This window comes from Cyrtonyx montezumae, unplaced genomic scaffold (assembly GCF_038088225.1).
Source record: "Cyrtonyx montezumae isolate F1298 unplaced genomic scaffold, pur_monq_1.0 scaffold_10, whole genome shotgun sequence".
Classification (NCBI taxonomy): Eukaryota; Metazoa; Chordata; class Aves; order Galliformes; family Odontophoridae; genus Cyrtonyx; species Cyrtonyx montezumae.
In genome coordinates this window covers 12504082-12510081 of record NW_027071826.1, presented here as the reverse complement: position 1 = coordinate 12510081, position 6000 = coordinate 12504082, and positions in this window count along the sequence as shown.

Sequence of the window (6000 nt, the reverse complement as noted above, 5' to 3'; positions counted from 1 at the left end):
GAAGGAAAAAAGCAATTAGAGATAAGTACAGACAAATAAAGAAGGGTGGAGTTTTGAAGAGCCTTGAAGCTGAGGACAAGAAGCATGAACTTGCTGTTGTGAAACCAGAAGGGATTGAAAGGGGGATGAATGATGTGGTCAGAGCAGACAAGAAATATAACCCTGATGGGGGGAGGGGGTGGGAGAAAGAATTAATGATGCGCTATCTCTTGATAAGCTCAGAAAGCACAAATTGGCAGAACAACCTCTGCTTCCAAAACCTTTTAGAGGCTGAACAATTTCTGAAGAAGGAAAGAGAAGAGAGATGGCATCCAAAATAGCACATTAAAAAAAAAAAAAATCCAAGCAAGGGCATTTGCGGCGCTAAAGCAGAATGTTAATTGAAATCCTACTGTGCCAACAGGAACATTGGAAAGAGACCAGTCAGGATTAGACTAATTAAGATGTCTTTAAAAGAAAATGGAAAAAAATCTACTGAGAAACTGAACAGGTTGGATTGTCTTAAAGAAGAATTTACCAAATACACAGAGAATTCCTAAAGATTTTCTAAAGCCCATAAATCTTGCAAAAAGTGAATTGAAACAAACTGGAAAATTGAAACAGTTAAATAAAAGCATCCTTTTGGGCTGAGGTCTCACAATGTACTGATCTGTAGCTTTTTGTCCCTGGCATTTTATTTTGAGAAATGCTAATGACCACTTGAAGTAAGTTGGTGGCTTCCATATAACCTGTTGTAGTGCTTTTCACTGGCAGAAAGTACTTATGACAGCATCCTCTTTCCTTGTTTTTCGCTTGTTCCCTTTTGGCTTTGAGTGCTTGGCTGTGGAAAGGGCGAGGGAGATTCATTTTTTCTGTGCTAGTGAAGGGAATGTCTTGTTTGATTGAGGTTAGGATAATGTCCAAGGTGACCTTGTGACAACTGTGACAGAGAGGAGACATCTTTATTCCTGATCTTTTTCTACACTGTACACTCAGGCAGCACAAAAGTGCTTACGTAGCACTATAACAGGAGCAATAAATATGGCAACAGCCTTTCAGGTTGCCTTCACTGGGACTAGCCTGATGTGGGATACAAAGATATGAGTGAGAAGTCACTGGAAGAAGCAGTTTTCCAGGCAGCTTCTACATCTGGAGCTGATGACCCACATTCAAGTCTTCATAGAGCCCTTGGTAAGATAACCATTGCTCCTGATGTTACAGAGAGATAATGGCATTTGACAGAAGAAACCATGAATATTTTAATCCTTTAAAAGGAGTAAGGAGTACGTCTAGTGTTGAGTCAAGCTGTTTGAATTATTCAGTGTGAATAAGTGAGCCAATTTATTGGACCTTTCCCATGTTCACAGTTCACTCACAATCTCATCCTTCTTTCCACAACCTGGGTGGCTGGTTTCAAGTGTTCTGCATTCTGTGAATAGTTTATACAACACTCAGCCTATGAAACTTGGGCTCTTTCCTTCAGTTTTTAGCTGTTCTCATTGCGTAACTTTACAAGTTATTTCTGTTCTGATTTGATGACAGGACTTTGATAGTGGGGAGAAAATTACCTAGTGAACAATGAATGGACTTCTGTAAAAACTTTTTTTTATAGACTTTCTTTTTTCAGATATCTCTATTTGTGCAAAAAGCAAGCAAATAGTCAAAAGAAAGAATAAGCTCTTAGTTGATGAGTTCACAGTATGGGTTTTACTGGGGTTTGAGTTGTGTAATAGCCTGACAAGAGCTGTCTCATGAGTCAGGGTCACGTTTTGGCTGGATCCACTTATGTCTGACGTTTAAGGTGCATTTACTGTCCCCAACAGTAGCTTTAAAATTTGGCTACTTATTTCACTGAAGATGTACACTTGCAAATTTGAAGAAGGATAAGGGTTACTAATATAGTTAAATGGAAGTGAACACTTAGGAATGTTTCAGATCCTTGACTTTATGCTGTTCAGCTTGGTTGCATTTTGTGCTGGTGCATTTATTTATTTACCAAAACCACAGTCTTTTTACACATAGGACTCTATAATGACATTCTTGGGAGGTCTGCGGCTTGTTTCAAATTTTTATGTTTATAAAGTCTACCCAAACAAGTAAGCTTATCAGTGTAAGGTCTTCATATTGATTTAGTACATTTTAAAATATCTCATAGGAAACTACAAGCAATAGAGAAGCTGGAATCTTTCTAGAAAATAGCGCAGACAGTAAGTTCCATTCTAAGCCATTTATCTAAGCAAAGTGGAGTGTACAAGGTACTAAACTAGCCTGACAACCTGTATTTAGTATAATGATTTATTTGCTCTTTGGCAAGCTCTAACCATTTACTATTAACTATTGCAGAGGAAAGGTAAGGTTATTATTACCTCATAAAGTAAATAGTGATACTTAACAAAACAGAACATCTGCCCCCCTTATTAAAATATTTTGACAGATTTAAACTGGTTAACATTTAATCTCATTTGTTAATTATGGGAAGCAGTAGTGTATGTTCTGAAGATACAAAAATAAATATTTTTGTGATTAAGAAACTTGTTACACTCCAACTGTATATACATATATAAATATGTATATTTTTTTTCCTCAGGGTTCTTTTCTTAATCTGAAAGTAATGTAGACATTACTTTGGCATTCTTTGAAGTACTAAGGCTACTTGGAACTAAGCCCACTAGTTTAGATATCTTAAAAACCCAATTCTTATTCATCTTACTGGCATATTGGGAAGGGAAATACGAAAACAGTAAAAACAGTTTTTTCTATTTGGGTTGATATATATATATTATATATATGATATATAGGAATCTGAGGGTACAGGCTGAAGGGGTTTCTTTTTTTTTTGTGAATCTAACAGTGTTTTCCTAGTGGATATTTAAATATATCTTTTTAGAAGATGAAAATCTCTTATTTGTATGTTTTAAGGGCTGAGAGCCAAAACTGAACGTTAGCCCAGAGATAGAAAACCAGTACTTTTCAGAGAGTTGTTAGTTGCTCCAGTCCACCACACAGGTGGCCATCTGAGCAGAGGAACGTTGCACCAGGCAGGAGCAAGTACACAGGAACAGCCAGGCATTCCTGGTCTGTGTCTCTGTGGGCTGGTACCTGGTGGAAGTGGCTGTAACTGTGGATAACGATCCCGGAAACTCAAGTTGTAACTTCTGATGCTGCACCTCCTTGTTGAGAAACTAGCTGCTCTATACTTTTTCTGCCATTATTCCCCCATGCTAATAATTTTTCTCATCCATCTAGAAGAGTTTTTTGCAGTAGGATTTTTTTTTCTCTTACTGTATTTCTACAGTATCAAAAATATTGAGGTCTGTTTCTCAGCTGAAGACTGTCACTGTGGAACACAGACTTATAGGAGGAGGATATGGCTTTGTGTAAGTTGAACTAGGCTGCTCTGCACTACCTTCATCCTTACATGTGGTAAAATGTCTGAAATGTCTGTGCTCATCAACTTTGCAGGAAGAGTACTGTATAAAACAATGTGTCAAAAGCGTTGTAAAGAACAATAGTTACTGAGTTGAATAATCAATTATAGATAATAATACAGTACAGTACAGATAGCACAAAGTATATAATTATAGTATTTGATTTGGTTCTGTTAGAAGTCAGTGGCAATTTTAATGTTCACATCATTAGTGGAAGCAGGAAGCCCGCTGTAGATATGTGTTCAGCATAGAGTTAGCTGTGAGCTCTCCATCAGCCATTCACAAATGTTCTGTGAAATTTCAGCTTAAGTTGAATCATTCTGTGTTGAGTTCTATTTCTGAGATGATGATATAGAGCAGCGTAAGGTAATATTAGTTTATCCTTTTTCAATTTAAATATTGGCAATCTGACCTCTCTGAGGACTGTATTGATATTTAAAATATCATCTAAGCTCTGTCATTACAACCTATTCAACGGATTTCACCGGTTTCTTTAGACAAATCTTCACAAGCAAATTGCAATTTTCTCTGCATTTATTCTGTTCTTATAAATTCATAGAAGCAGATTTTTTTTTTGAGCAGCCCACGCCTCCTTCCTTTTAACCTGCAGCTTGCAACTAATCCTTAATACACAAAAAAATGTAAAATATGTAGCTTAGTTGTTACTGGTGACGTGGTTTTCATGGCCTTGTGTCTACATCATCTGGATAAGAGGAAGCCTTTTAATCGGCTTTCTAGTGCAAGGATTTTGGAAAGTGATTTTTTTTTCTTTCCAGTTGTATCTCAGTGAGCACATAGAAACTGAAGATTCACTACTCCTGAACATTTAAGCTAATAAATCTTGGTTGCAGAACCTCTATTAGAGATCTGGAGAGTATTTATATGTAGGTTTAAATGAGTACTCTTATGATTTTTGAACAGTATTCTCTCCACACAATTAATGAGTTTTAAGAATATAATCAGTCTTTCAATTCCGCAGGTTAGGAAAGCCTCCTAGTTCTTTATCTTTTTGGGTCTATTTTTATATTCCATCTATATTTCCTATGTTGTCTATCTTGATATGTCCAACTGCTTTCTGTGACCTTTCTGACAAGATTTTGTGACTAAAAGCACTAGGGCCAATAATCGTGGGTGGAATTGAATTCATAAATTGTACATATTCCATCCAATTTATTTCAATTCCCAGTTTAGTCATGATTTTTGTCTTTATCTAAATGGGATTTGGATATTTCCTCCTTTTGTTTTAGAGTGAAGCAGTTGTGATGCTTGGGCCTCTGAGAAATCATATCCTAAAATACAAGAATTGATATATTTTAATTACTCCAATTTAACATATAGGTGTTTATTTATTTATTTATTTTAAATCTAGGCCTAACAAATTTGAAAAAGTGTTTGTATGTAGCGTGAACCTGTTTTCTTGGTTGCTTTCATTTGTGTGATTTCTTCACTTCTGTGTCAGTTTAGGCTGTTTCCCTGGTGTGTGGATTTTTGCAAATTCTCTAAATGTCAAAGACAATAGTCCTCAGCATAAAGTGTATAGGTGAGCTCTTACCTACTTCTCTTAAAACATAACTGTAAGAACTTAGTGCTGTCGGTCATGTGAGAAGTCATAGAACAGAATCCGGTCATTAAGCAACTGCTTCATGTTTCTGTGCTCTGTTCTGTCTGCACTGGGAGCTTCAGATCTTAACTTAATAATAAAACTTAAATATATTAATCCTTCTGGCCCTCTTAAGCTGGTACTCAATCATTCTTCTCCTTCCCCCCACCCTTTTTTTTTTTTGTAATTTTTTTTATTTTTGCCTCCCACACTTTGGTTTTTACAAAAAAAAAAAAGACATTTCATCCTAAGTAATTACCACCCTTCTTTTGCAGCCTTACATCTCCATAAGATGAGCTATTGTGCTAAATAATTAGCACATGCCATTCAGAATATTATAAGAATTATATGCAACATCAAGCAGGAACTATACACTGACACATGGCCGTATTTTCCATGAAGCTGCACTTAACAGAAATTAGGTATTAGCAACAGGTACATTTAAAATAAGTTATAAATTTTTAAGGGAGAAAAAGAGAATGCTGTCATATTCAACCACTGACACAGTAAAGCATTTTAAAGTTTGCAATGATTTGAACCACGACCTCTTTGAACATATCCTTTGTTCATTTGCATACGCAAACATTAATCCTATACTTGAGCACAAAAATGCATTTACATAAAAACTACATTGTGATTTATAATTTATTAAGTAATCGTGGCTGAGATGTTATTGGAAACAAAGAAAACAACTATATTTAAATGCCAAGCTCTAAGGGGATGTAATATATGGCAACTTCTTAATAAAGAAGAGGAAAGCTTTTCTTCTAGCATGTCACTAATTAATACAGATTTTTTTATATATATATTTATTTTTGCATGAAAATTTGTGCTCTGAGATGACACTATAATGGGGACCCTGGAGGCATATATTCTCTGCTTATATAGTAGGTAAATGATTATCACAAAACATATTCTTACACTGACCAGATAAAATGCTAGGTCAAGTCTAGTATATGTCTTCTGCAGGTTTCATCTCACTTATTGATGAGC